Here is a 14,073-nt window from a genome sequence, read left to right on the forward strand (position 1 = left end):
CCCCTTTAGGGAAGGAAATCTGCCGTCCTTACCTGGTCTGACCTACATGTGAACTCCAGAGCCACAGCAATGTGGTTGACTGTCATCGGGCAACTAGGGATGGGCAATAAATGCTGGCCCAGCCAGCGATGCCCATGTCCCACAAAAAGGATTTTTCTTATGAATTGCTAATCTCTCCAGGAAAGTGAGAAATGATTTTCAGAGCACGATTTTATTACCTTAAGGAGAATTCAGTTTTATCTGAATGTTGTAAGGATGAAAAAATAGACTGGATTCTCTGTTCTGGATTTGTTAGACTCTCGTGACAGAATTCCGATTGGCTGGATTGAGGGTGGAGTGCACAGTCGGATTCTGTTGCCTTTTCCTGGAATCATAGAATCCCTACAGTGCAGGAGGAGGCCATTCAGCCCATCGAGCCTGCTCCGCCATTCATTATGATCATGGTCGATCATCAAATCAAATTTCCTGATCCCTCCTTCCTGCTATAGGCCCAAAAGAAAAATCAATAAGCAGATTAAGTTTAAGTTTATTTATGAGTGTCACAAGTAGGCTAACATTAACACTGCAATGAAGTTACTGTGAAAATCCCCTAGTCATCACACTCCTGTTCGGGTTACACTGAGGGAGAACTTAGCACGGCCAATGCGCCCTAACCAGCACGTCTTTCGGACTGTGGGAGGAAACCGGAGGAAACCCACGCAGGCACGGGGGAGAATGTGCAAACTCCACACAGTGACCCAAGCCGGGAACCGAACCCAGGTCCCTGGTGCTGTGAGGCAGCAGCGCTAACCACTGTTACCGTGCCGCCTGATAATCTATAGACAGATTTTTAATTTGCGATGGGTTTGAAGGGCGATGGTGGACAGGCAGGAAGGTGGAGATGAGGCTGAGATGTGATCGGAGCAGGCTCGAGGGGCTGAATGGCCTACTCCAGCTCCTAGTTATGTCCTTGGATTTATTCATGAGCTGAGAATCGTTATGTTCTCAGCATACTCGGTTAGCTAGTTCTTGTACTTTTCAAGCACCTTCAGGATTGTACAGCCCAGACATTTCCATTTTTGGGTGGCACGGTGGCACAGTGGTTAGCACTGCTGCCTCACAGCGCCAGGGACCCAGGTTCGATTCCCAACCTCGGGTGTGTGGAGACTCCCAGTGTCTGCGTGGGTTTCCTCCGGGTGCTCCGGTTTCCTCCCACACTCCAAAGATGTGTGGGTTAGATGGATTGGCCGCGGTAAATAGCCCCTTAGTGTCAGGGCGACGAGGAGGGTAAATATATGGGATTACGGGGATAGGACTTGGGTTGGATTGTTGTCAGTGCAGACACGATGGGCCGAATGGTCTCTTTCTGCACTGTAGATACCCCAAGGTTCTTAATTGGTAAGGGGATCAAAGGTTATGGGGAAAAGGCGAGGGAATGAGGTTGTGAAACTCATCAGCTATGATTGAATGACGGAGCAGACTCGATGGGCTGAATGGCCTAATTCTGCTCCTATATCTTATGGTCTAAGGCACAGGGCTATGGGCCAGGTGCGGGAATGTGGGATTTGCAAGGGCACCTGGGTGTCCTCAGGCCAGCAACAACAAGATGGGCCAGACGGCCTCCTGTGCTGAATGTTTTCTTTGGTTCTATGGTTCTAAGGAGGGAGCAATGATAAAGGTGATATCAGGACAAGGAATCAAGGCCTGGATCTTGGCTTTAGTTTTTATGGAGGGCGTTAAGGGGAGAGAGAGAGAGCTGATGAGTTTGAGGGAGGGAATTCCAGGACTGAAGGCTCTGGGAGCTGGAAGCAATGGGAAAGTGATTAGAATCGCGAGAAGCCAAAATTCATAGAACTATAGAATCCCTACAGTGCAGGAGGAGGTAACTCAGCCCATCGAGTCTGCACCGACCACAATCCCACCCAGGCCCTATCCCCATAACCCCATGCATTTACCCTAGCTAGTCCCCCTGTCACGAAAGGGGCAATTTAGCACGGCCAACCCACCTAACCAGCACGTCTTTCGGACTGTGGGAGGAAACCGGAGCATCCGGAGGAAACCCACGCAGACACGGGGAGAACATGCAGACTTCAGGAGGAGAGGTTGGAGAAACTCGGTTTGTTCTCACTGGAAGGACGGAGATTGAGGGGCAACCTGATTGAGGTTTATAAGATTATGAGTGGCATGGAGAGGGTGGATAGTCAGATGCTCTTTCCTTGGGTAGAAAAGTCAAGTACTCGGGGACATAGGTTTAAGGTGCGTGGGGAAAAGTTTAGAGGAGATGTGCGAGGCAAGTTTTTTACACAGGGGGTGGTGAATGTCTGGAACGCACTGCCCGGGGAGGTGGTGGGAGTGGGTACGATCGCGGCTTTTAAGGGGCAACTAGACGAATACATGAATAGGATGGGAATGGAAAGGTACAGACTCTGTAAGTGCAGACGGTTTTAGTTTAGGCAGGCATCATGAACAGTGCAGGTTTGGAGGGCCGGAAGGGCCTGTTCCTGTGCTGTCCTGTTCTTTGTCCACACAGACAGTGGCCCAAGCCGGGAATCGAACCCCGGTCCCTGGCGCTGTGAGGCAGCAGTGCTAACCACAGTGCCACCCTGCCGGAACATTGGAGAAGTGCCAATATTCTTGGAATGGGTGCCGGGCTTGAGGTGGTCAAAGGGACATGGAGGGTGCGGTGCCATTGTGGGGGGGGTTTGAACACTCGGGCAGCTGAGAGGAATAGTGCCTCAGATAGACTGCAAAGAATCAGGGAAGTGAAAATTTCACTTCTGCCGAGTGAACTCGGTCGCCGGCCAGCTGGACATTCTTAACCCCTTCATGTACGTTGTCAGAGAGTTCGCCTGCGAGGCGGAACAGGCAACAGCGACAGGTGCCAGGCCCTTCCCAGAGTCGGTTTTGGGACGAGCATGACTGGAAAATCCAGCCCCTAGAATCTCAGAAGGAGCCGATGGCCCAGTGGCATTATTGCCAGACTATTAATCCAGAAACTCGACTAATGTTCTGGGGACCCGGGTTCGAATCCCGCCACGACAGATGGTGGAATTTGAATTCAATTTTTAAAAAGCTGGAATTAAGAATCGACTGATGACCATGAAACCATTGTCGGAAAAACCCATCTGGTTCACTAATGTCTCTTTAGGGAAGGAAATCTATCGTCCTTACCCGGTCTGGCCTACATGTGACTCCAGAGCCACAGCAATGTGGTTGACTCTTAACTTAGTTTGAATTGGGCGGCACGGTAGCACAGTGGGTTAGCACTGCTGCTTCACAGCTCCAGGGACCTGGGTTCGACTCTCGGCTTGGGACACTGTCTGTGTGGAGTTTGCACATTTTCCTCATGTCTGCGTGGGTTTCCTCCGGGTGCTCCAGTTTCCTCCCACAGTCCAAAGATGTGCGGGTTAGGTTGATTGGCCAGGTTAAAAATTGCCCTTAGTGTCCTGAGATGTGTAGGTTAGAGGGATTAGCGGGTAAAATAAGTAGGGATATGGGGGTAGGGCCTGGGTGGGATTGTGGTCGGTGCAGACTCGATGGGCCGAATGGCCTCTTTCTGTACTGTAGGGTTTCTATGATTTCTATGATTGTTGAATGGTTTCAAGGAGATAGATATATTTCTGATAAGAAAAAAGGATAAGGGGATTTGGGGAACAGGAGGGAAGGTGGATTGGAGATGAGGGAAAGATCAGCCATGATCTTATTGAATGGCGGAGCAGGCTTGAAGGGCTGAATTTGCCGACTCCTGCTCCTAATTCCCTATGTTCCTAACTGCCCTCTGAACTGGCCGAGTGAGACACTCAGTTCAAGGGCAACTAGGGATGGGCAATAAATGCTGACCCAGCCAGCGACGCCCATGTCTCACGAATGAATAGAAACAATCCATTGTGCCCATACATTGGGCGGCACGGTAGCAAGTGGTTAGCACTGCTGCTTCACAGCACCAGGGACCTGGGTTCGATTCCCGGCTTGGGTCACTGTCTGTGTGGAGTCTGCACATTCTCCCCGTGTCTGCGTGGGTTTCCTCCGGGTGCTCCAGTTTCCTCTCATAGTTCAAAGATGTGCAGGTTAGGTGGATTGGCCGTGCTAAATTGCCCCTTAGCGTCCAAAGATGTGCAGGTTAGGTGGATTGACCATGGTAACTTGACCCTAGTGTCAGGGGGTTAGCAGGGTAAATATGTGGGGTTGTGGGAATAGGGTCTAAGTGGGATTGTGGTCGGTGCAGACTCGATGGGCCGAGTGGCCTCCGTCTGCACTGCAGTGATTCTGTGAGAGACTGGAAAGGCTTGGATTGTTTTCTTGAGAGCCGAGAAGGCTGAGGGGGGGGAGCATGATTGAGGGATATAAGATTATGAGGGGTGTGGACAGGGTGAGTGTGTGGACAGGCTTGATTAATAAGGGGATTGGAGGTTATGGGGAAAGGGCAGGAGAATGGGGATGAGAAAAATATCAACCATGATTGAATGCGGAGCAGACTCGATGGGCCGAGTGGCCCAATTCTGCGCCTATGTCTATTGGTCTTATGGAGAGTGGGGAGTAGCTGTTCCCCTTGGTTGAAAGGGTCAATCACGAGGGGGTGCAGTTTTAGAGTGAAGGACAGGAGATTCCGAGGGGATTTGAGATTTATTTTCACTCAGCGGACGGTGGGAATCTGGAATGCGCTGCCTGGGAAGGTAGTGGAAGCCGGAAACCTTACAACCTTTAAAAAATATTTGGATGAGCACTCGAAATATCACAACATTCAAAGGATATGGGACAAGTGCAGGAAAATGGGATTAGCGCGTTTTTTGTGGTCGATATTGTTGGTACAGGCTTGATGGGCCAAAGGGCCTTTTCTGCGCTCTGTGACTCTTGAGCAACGCAACAGGCTGGGAAATACCAGCGGGGGGAATAAAACGGGAATGATGACTGGCTGGATGCCGGTTGTGACTTTCCCAAGTCATTTTTTTAACGGCATAATCAGCTTCGGTCCAGGACACAGTGCGAGGCTGATTGCCTTATTAAAATTGACATTTATATCTACTTAGTGAGCCCAGGGCGGTATCGACCGGGTTCGCTAATGTTTCCATTCCCCCCACCCTCTCCCGTCAGGGAAGATTCCCACCAGCGGGGGTTAAAGCTGGCCCCATTAACGGGGACCAGTTGTGATGGCCTCGCTGGTGGGGGCAGAGGTCACTGAGGCCCCCTTGGGAGGTAAGGTGTGCCCCTTGGATAGTGCCAGCCTGGCAGCCTAGCACTGCCCATTGGGCACCCTGGCAGTGCCCACCAGGTGCTGGGCAGTGCCAAGGGGGGGCGGGGCCAGACCAGGGGTGGGCTGATCGGTGGCGATGAGAGAGGTGGGGAACAACTGCGCACTCTGCATGGCGATCGGTTGGGGAGGGATGGGGCGGGGGGTGATGGGGGCTGGTCACGGGGCCATGGTGATGGAGGCATGATCGGGGCTGGCCATGAGGGGGGGGAGTGATCGGGGCTGGCCAAATCGGGGGGAGGGGGGTTTCAGGCTGGCCATGGGGGGGGTGGGGTCGGGGCTGGCGATCGGGGGGGTGGGGAGGGTCGGGAGGCCAGCGATGGGCAGGCCAGTGTGCACGCGCCAATCTCCGCACTGAGCCTGCCCAGCACGCTGATGCCAGCCACTGGGTAGAATTGCCCACAAACCCCCCACTGGCCCACCCAAATAACAGCGTGAATCCCCCAGCGGACACTGTAAAGCACAAAGTGCCAGAAATTCCTCTAACTTCTCCCAAAAAACGGGACAGGAAAATCTCCTGTTTACCTGCCCATTGGGCACTTAGAATCTTTGGGGGAAAATTGCCCCCTGTGACTCTAATGATGTTCAAAGATTAATGTATACGAGTCTTATATCTCTTGGGAGAAGATGGTATGGTGGTAATATTACTGGCTACAGTCTCTAATTTTTCATACTAAAACATGTATCCACCATGTATCTGCACATTTCCATCTCCCTGTCTGCCTCTCCCCGCCTGCCCTGTCACTACCCTGTCCACAGTTTACTTTGCTTCCAAGTCTTGGGCCATCTGCAATGTTTTATCATAGAATCTTAGAATCCTTACAGTACAGAAGGAGGCCAATCGGCGCAGACTCGATGGGCCAAATGGCCTCCTTCTGTACTGTAGGGATTCTATGACCTGCTCTTGGGCATAGGGAGAATAATCAAAAGATGTGCGGGTTAAGTGGATTGGCCATGCTAAATTGCCCCTTAGTGTCCAAAGATGTGCAGGTTAGGTGGATTGGCCATGCTAAATTGTCCCTTAGTGTCCAAAGATGTGCAGGTTAGGTGGATTGGCCATGCTAAATTACCCCTTAATGTCCAAAGATGTGTAGGTTAGGTGGATTGGCCATGCTAAATTGCCCCTTAGTGTCCAAAGATGTGCAGGTTAGGTGGATTGGCCATGCTAAATTGTCCCTTAGTGTCCAAAGATGTGCAGGTTAGGTGGATTGGCCATGCTAAATTGTCGCTTCGTGTCCAAAGGTGCGTAGGTTATGTGGATTAGCGGGATAAATGTGTGGGGTTACGAGGATAGAGCTGGGTGTGGGCCTGGGTTAGATGCTCTGTCAGGGAGAGTTGGTGAAGGCTCAATGGGCCGAATGGCCTCCTCCTGTGCTGTAGAGTTTCTATGATACACAACAACAGTGACGACATTTCAAAAATGCTTTCTTCACTGTGAGGTGCTTGGAGAAGTCCTATGGTCGCAAAAGACTGGCTTGCAGGTCCTTCTGACTTTCCCACTGATGACGGGTTGATCGGCCTGTATCATGGAATCCTACAGTGCAGAAGGAGGCCATTCGTCCTATCGAGCCTGCACCGACAACAATCCCATCCAGGCCCTATCCCTGTAACCCCCCCTGCTAATCCCTCTAACCTACGCATCCCAGAGAAATTTAGCATGGCCAATCAACCTAACCTGCACATCTTTGGAGGAAACCGGAGCACCCGGAGGAAACCCACGCGGACACGGGGAGAACGTGCAGACTCCACACAGACAGTCACCCGAGGCCAGAATTGAACCCGGGTCCCTGGAAGTGTGAGGCAGCAGCGCTAACCCACTGTGCCTCCGTAGTTCCTGTGTTTATCCTGCGTCCATTTTCTGGAGAGGGTTACAACGCCTACAATGATCCAGTCCTTTGGCAGCCCTCCCCTGTATAAAGAGGATTAAAAGATTGTGGTCTGAGTCAGCTAACTCGTCCGATCCTGTTCACCCATTATCCCTGTGTTGGCTCAATTACATTTGCCCCCAGCCTTGATTTTTAATTTTTTCCCATTCTTGACTTCAGTTCCATCTGTGGCCTTGCACCTCCCTATCTCTGTAAGCTTCTCCAGATCCAGAACCCATTGAGCCCCTCAGAGTCCAGCCACTTGGACCTCTCCCAGGTCCTTATTCTCCAATGTTTGCTGATGACTTCACAATGTTTTGCACCACCCTTGGATTCTCAGATACTGAAGCAGTCCAGGTCCAAACGCAGCAAGACCTGGACAATATACAGGCTTGGGCTGACAAGTGGCAAGTAACATTCACGCCACACAAGTGCCAGGCAATGTCCACCTCCAACAAGAGAGGATCCAACCATCGCACCTTGACATTCAATGGCATTGCCATCACTGAATCCTCCACTATGAACATCCTGGGGGTTACCATTGACCAGAGATTGAACTGGACCAGCCATATTGAATTGAAGGTTGAATAGGTTCGGACTTTATTCCCTGGAGCGTAGAAGAATGAGGGGAGATTTGACAAAGGTGTATAAAATTATGATGGGTATAGATAGAGTGAATGCAAGCAGGCTTTTTCCACTGAGGCAGGGGAGAAAATAACTAGAGGACATGGGTTAAGGGTGAGGGGGGGAAAGTTGACAGGGAATATTAGGGGGGGCTTCTTCACACAGAGGGTGGTGGGAGTTTGGAATGAGCTGCCAGATGAGGTGGTGAATGCGGGCTCACTTTTAACATTTAAGAAAAACTTGGACAGGTACATGGATGAGAGGGGTGTGGAGGGATATGGTCCAGGTGCGGGACCTTGTCAAAGGCCTTACTAAAGTCAATGTAGACAACATCCACTGCCTTCCCTTCATCCACTTTCCTGGTAACTTCCTTGAAAAACTCTAATAGAGTGGTTAAACATGACCTACCACGCACAAAGCCATGTTGGCTCTCCCTAATAAGTCCCTGTCTATCCAAATATTTGTAGATCCTATCTCTTAATACTCCTTCCAATAATTTACCTACTACTGACGTCAAACTTACCGGCCTATAATTTCCCACATTACTTTTTGAGCCTTTTTTACACAACGGAACAACATGAGCTATCCTCCAATCATCCGGCACCTCACCCGTGGATACCGACATTTTAAATATATCTGCCAGGGCCCCTGCAATTTCAACACTAGTCTCCTTCAAGGTCCGAGGGAATACCCTGTCCGGTCCTGGGGATTTATCTACTCTGATTTGCCTCAAGACAGCAAGCACCTCCTCCCCTTTAATCTGTATAGGTTCCATGACCTCCCTACTTGTTTGCCTTATTTCCATAGACTCCATGCCAGTTTCCTTAGTAAATACGGATGCAAAAAAACAATTTAATATCTCCCCCATTTCTTTTGGTTCCATACATAGCCAACCACTCTGATCTTCAAGAGGACCAATTTTATCCCTTACTATCCTTTTGCTCTTAATATACCGGTAGAAGCTCTTAGGATTATCCTTCACCTTGTCTGCCAAAGCAACCTCATGTCTTCTTTTAGCCCTCCTGATTTCTTTCTTAAGTAGTTTCTTGCACTTTTTATACTCCTCAAGCATCTTATTGGCTCCCTGTTGCCTATACATGTCATACATCTCTCACTTCTTCTTTATCAGAGTTCCAATATCCCTCGAGATCCAAGGTTCCTTATTCTTATTCACTTTGCCTTTAATCCTGACAGGAACATACAAACTCTGCACTCTCAAAATTTCTCCTTTGAAGGCCTCCCACTTACCATTCACATCCTTGCCAGAGAACAGCCTGTCCCAATCCACGCTTTTTAGATCCTTTCTCATTTCTTCAAATTTGGCCTTTTTTTCAGTTTAGAACCTCAACCCGAGGACCAGATCTATCTTTATCCATGATCAAGTTGAAACTAATGGTGTTATGATCACTGGAACCAAAGTGTTCCCCTACACACACTTCCGTCACTTGTCCTAACTCGTTTCCTAATAGGAGATCTAATATTGCATCCTCTCTAGTTGGTACCTCTATATATTGATTTAGAAAATTTTCCTGAACACATTTTACAAATTCTAACCCGTCTAGACCTTTAACAGTATGGGAGTCCCAATCTATAGGTGGAAAATTAAAATCCCCTACTATTGCAACTTTATGTTTCCTGCAGTTGTCTGCTATCTCTCTGCAGATTTGCTCCTCCAATTCTCGCTGACTATTGGGTGGTCTATAATACAACCCCATTAATGTGGTCATACCTTTCCTGTTTCTCAGCTCCACCCATATGGCCTCGGTAGACAAGCCCTCTAATCCGTCCTGCCTGAGCACTGCTGTAACATTTTCCCTGACTAGCAATGCCATCCCCTCCGACCCTTCATTCCTCTGCCTCTATCACGTCTGAAACATCGGAACCCTGGAACATTGAGCTGCCAGTCCTGCCCCTCCTGTAGCCAAGTTTCACTAATGGCTATAATGTCATAATTCCATGTGTCAATCCACGCCCTCAGCTCATCTGCCTTCCCCACAATACTCCTGGCATTGAAATAGACACACCTCAGAAGATTATTACCACCACACACAACCCTTCTATTTGTGATTTTGCATGAACTATTAACATCATTTAATAGTGGTATTATCACTGGGCTATTAATCCAGAAACTCAGCTCATGTTCTGGGACCCAGGTTCGAATCCCGCCACGGCAGATGGTGGAATTTGAATTCAATAAAGGAAAAATACCTGGAATTCAGAATCTACGAATGACCATGAAACCATTGTCGGAAAAACCCATCTGGTTCACTAAATTCCTCTAGAGACGTAAATCTGCTGTCCTTACCTGGTCTGGCCTACATGTGACTCCAGAGCCACAGCAATGTGGTTGACTCTCAACTGCCCTCGGGCAACTAGGGATGGGCAATAAATGCTGGCCCAGCCAGCGACACCCATGTCCCCCGAAAGAATTTTTAAAAATGTAGCGTTACAGTTATAGCTAGGGTGTAGTGAAAGATAAGGTAGGTCCATTCAAAAATCTGATGGCAGTAGGGAAGAAGCTGTTCTTGGGTCTGTTGGTATGTGACCTCAGACTTTTGTGTCTTTTTCCCGACGGAATAAGGTGGAAGAGTGTAATTGAGATGATTGATCTGTAAGTGGAATAAGAATTGTAGAATTATCTGATGGTTATAGAACAGAAGGGTGCTATTCAGTCACTGTGCTCATTCTGGCTCTCACCAACTCGCCTAGTCCCAACGCTGCTATTATTATGCTGTCACCCGGAACCTTGAATCCAATTCCCTTTCGAAAACACCTTGCCAAATAAGATAGACAATAATTGGTAGAATTGGATTCCACACTTAGGCATTCTGAATTCATCGAATCACAGAATCCCTACAGTGCAGAAGGAGGACATTCGGCCAATCGAGTCTGCACGGACAACAATCCCACCCAGGCCCGATCCCCGTGACTCCACATATTTACCCCGCTAGTCCCCCTGACTCTAAGGGGCAATTTAGCATGGCCAATCCACCTAACCTGCACATTTTTGGACACTAAGGGGAAATTTAGCATGGCCAATCCATCTAACTTACACATCTTTGGACACTAAGGGGCAATTTGGCATGGCCAATCCACCTAACCTGCACATCTTTGAACACTAAGGGGCAATTTAGCACGGCCAATCCACCTAATCTACAAATCTCTGGACACTAAGGGACAATTTAGCATGGCCAATCCAGCTAACCTGCACATCTTTGGACACAAAGGGACAATTTAGCATGGCCAATCCACCTAACCTGCACACCTTTAGACTCTAAGGGACAATTTAGCATGGCCAATCCACCTAACCGACATATCTCTGGACACTAAGGGGCAACTTAGCATGGCTAATCCACCTAACCAGCACGTCTTTGGAGTATGGGAGCACCCGGGGGCAACCCACATAGACACGTGGAGAATGTGCAAACTCCACACAGACAGTCACCCAAGGCTGGATTTGAACCTGGGTCCCTGGCGCTGTGAGGCAGCAGTGCTAACCCACTGTGCCAAATCGGACAGACAATAATGGGGAGAATGGGATTCCCCACCTATGCATTCTGAGCTGGCTAATTGCAATATAAATGTGGGAGATATGGAGACACAGGGTGCGAATCTACCTTTTCATTTCAATGCATTGGCGCTGTCGCAATTAATTGATGATTTGAAGATCGCCAATCTTTGTTTTGAGGTGTAAACTCTGTATAATGGCGCACTGACTTGTGGAAGGAGGATCGGGGGATTAGGTAATGTCTACAGCAGAGAACATGAAGCAAAAACAGGAAATTGGTGTGCTTGTGGTTTGAAAGGGATTTCACAGAAAAGAGGATCTGTCCTGCCCAAAGAGATGACGTTTTGAGCGTTGCATCTTGTTCCATTCACACCTTAGCTAGACCAAGGTTAAATTGGCTTCTGCTAACTCCCAGAGGGGGTTGTTCAGCCACCGATGGGCGGGGAGGCGGTTGAGCTCGGTTGGCTGGACGGCTGGTTCGAGATGCAAAGCGACACCCCAACAGCGTGGGTTCAATTCCCCTACCGGCTGCGGTTATTCATGAAGGCCCCGCCTTCTCTCAACCTTGCCCCCCCCCCCTCACCTGAGGTGTTGTGATCCTCAGGTTAAATCACCACCAGTCTCTCCTTTGAGGGAGAGAGAGAGAGAAGCCTACAGTAACCTGGGACTATGGTGACTTTACCTGGTCGGAGGGTATTTACAAGATTCAGTCAGGAGGCATTACAGGTTAGCAAGCGCAGAAACTAATCCTGGCTGTGGAAATTTCCATTCTCACGATGTGGGCAGCCCATGTTACCAGCTCTTCTTGCTCTGAGAGGGTTGGGGTTATGTTTAAGGGCTAAGTTTATGGTTAACTTTTGGTTTTTGGGGTCGGACATTTTCCCTTCTGCTCACGTCCAACCCTTGTTGGCCCCTGTGATGCTTTGCCTTTATCCTGTGGTCTTCTTGTCTCCTGCGCCTTTTCCTTTTTTAAAATATATTATTACTCCTGTTAGTTTTTTCTTGTGCGGGGGTGAATGGGGGGGTACCCTCGTGTGGTGGGGGAAAAAAAGGTTGTGGTTGTGGGTGTGGGGGAAAGAGGAAAATAGGGTTCTGTTGTATTTGAGGTGGTTGGGGGGAGGTGGTGGTTGAGGTGGTGTGTGTTCGGGGGAGGGGACTGTTAGGTTGGGGGGTTATGTGTTTCTGGGGGTCGGGGTGGATGGAGCAGCACGGTGGCACAGTGGTTAGCACTGCTGCCTCACTGCGCCAGGGACCCGGGTTCGATTCCCGGCTTGGGTCACTGTCTGTGTGGAGTTTGCACATTCTCCCCGTGTCTGCGTGGGTTTCCTCCGGGTGCTCTGCTTTCCTCCCACAGTCTGAAAGACGTGCTGGTTCGATGCATTAACCCGAACAGGCACCAGAATGTGGCGACTAGGGGAATTTCACAGTAACTTCATTGCAGTGTTAATGTAAGCTTCACTTGTAACACGAATAAATAAACTTTAAAAGCCTTACTTTATGTCAAGGTAGGGTGTGTGTTGGAGAGTTTTTTGGGGGGGTTTTCTGGCTGGGAGGTTTCGTGTCTGTTGCTGTGTCAGACAGGGTTAAGTTTCCGGTTAAGGTTAAGTATTTGGATTAGGGTGAAGGTTAAGGGTTAGGGTTAGGGGTTACTGTTAGGGGTTATGGGTTAATTGCCTTAATTACCCCTTAGTGTTGGGGGATTAGCAGGGTAAATACATGGGGTTACAGGGATTGGGCCTGGGTGGGATTGTTGTCGGTGCAGGCTCGATGGGCCGAATGGCTCCTTCTGCATTGTAGGGATTCTATGATTCGATGATTCTAAGTACAGTTCCCCGGTATAAAGTTCAGTTGTCACAGCAAACTCCCACCAACAGCAGTGTGGTGGTGTACTGTCAAATGATTTTTGCGATATTGATTGAGAGATAAATATTGGGGTCAGAGCGCCAAGAGGAAACTCCCCAGCACTTCTTCGAATTCATGCCTTTTGCATGCAGGCAAATTTAATTATGTTCCTTATTCGTTCAGGGAATGTGGGCGTCGCAGGTTGAGTCCAGACCTGATTGCCCCTTGAACTGAGTGTCTTGCTTGGCCAAGGCAGAGGGTATGAAAGAGTCCAGCACATTGTTGTGAGTCTGGAGTCAGCTTGAACCATGATAGAAACCATCATGCAAAAGGAGGCCATTCGGCCCATTGGGTCAGCACCAACAACCACCCAGGCCCTATTCGCGTAACCTCCCCTGTATTTACCCTGCTAATCTCCCTTATACTCAGGGGCAATTTAGCATGGCCAATCCACCTAACCTGCGCATCTTTGGACACTAAGGGGCAATTTACCATGGCCAATCCACCTAACCCGCACATCTTTGGACACTAAGGGGCAATTTAGCATGGCCAATCCACCTAACCTACACATCTTTGGACACTAAGGGGCAATTTAGCATGGCCAATCCACCCAACCTACACATCTTTGGACACTAAGGGGCAATTTAGCACAGCCAATCCACCCAACCTACACATCTTTGGACACTAAGGGAGAATTTAGCATGGCCAATCCACCTAACCGACACATCTTTGGACACTGAGGGGCAATTTAGCATGGCCAATCCACCTAACGTTTTTTTTTAAAGTAAAGTTTATTTATTAGTCACAAGTAAGGCTTACATTAACACTGCAATGAAGTTACTGTGAAAATTCCCTAGTCGCCACACTCCGGCACCTGTTCAGGTACACTGAGGGAGAATTTAGCACGGCCAATGTGCCTAACCAGCATGTCTTTCGGACTGTGGGAGGAAACCGGAGCACCCGGAGGAAACCCACGCAGACACGGGGAGAATGTGCAGATCCACACA

At 49.2% G+C, this 14,073-nt stretch overlaps 1 protein-coding gene across 1 annotated transcript in view; it reads left to right on the forward strand.

Annotated features, from left to right (window-relative positions):
- Positions 1-14,073, forward strand: part of LOC144511498 (RAS guanyl-releasing protein 1-like) — a 136,240-nt gene that overhangs the window by 63,122 nt on the left and 59,045 nt on the right. The gene's annotated exons all lie outside the window — the stretch shown is intronic.

Source organism: Mustelus asterias, chromosome 24, assembly GCF_964213995.1.
Source record: "Mustelus asterias chromosome 24, sMusAst1.hap1.1, whole genome shotgun sequence".
NCBI classification, from domain to species: Eukaryota; Metazoa; Chordata; class Chondrichthyes; order Carcharhiniformes; family Triakidae; genus Mustelus; species Mustelus asterias.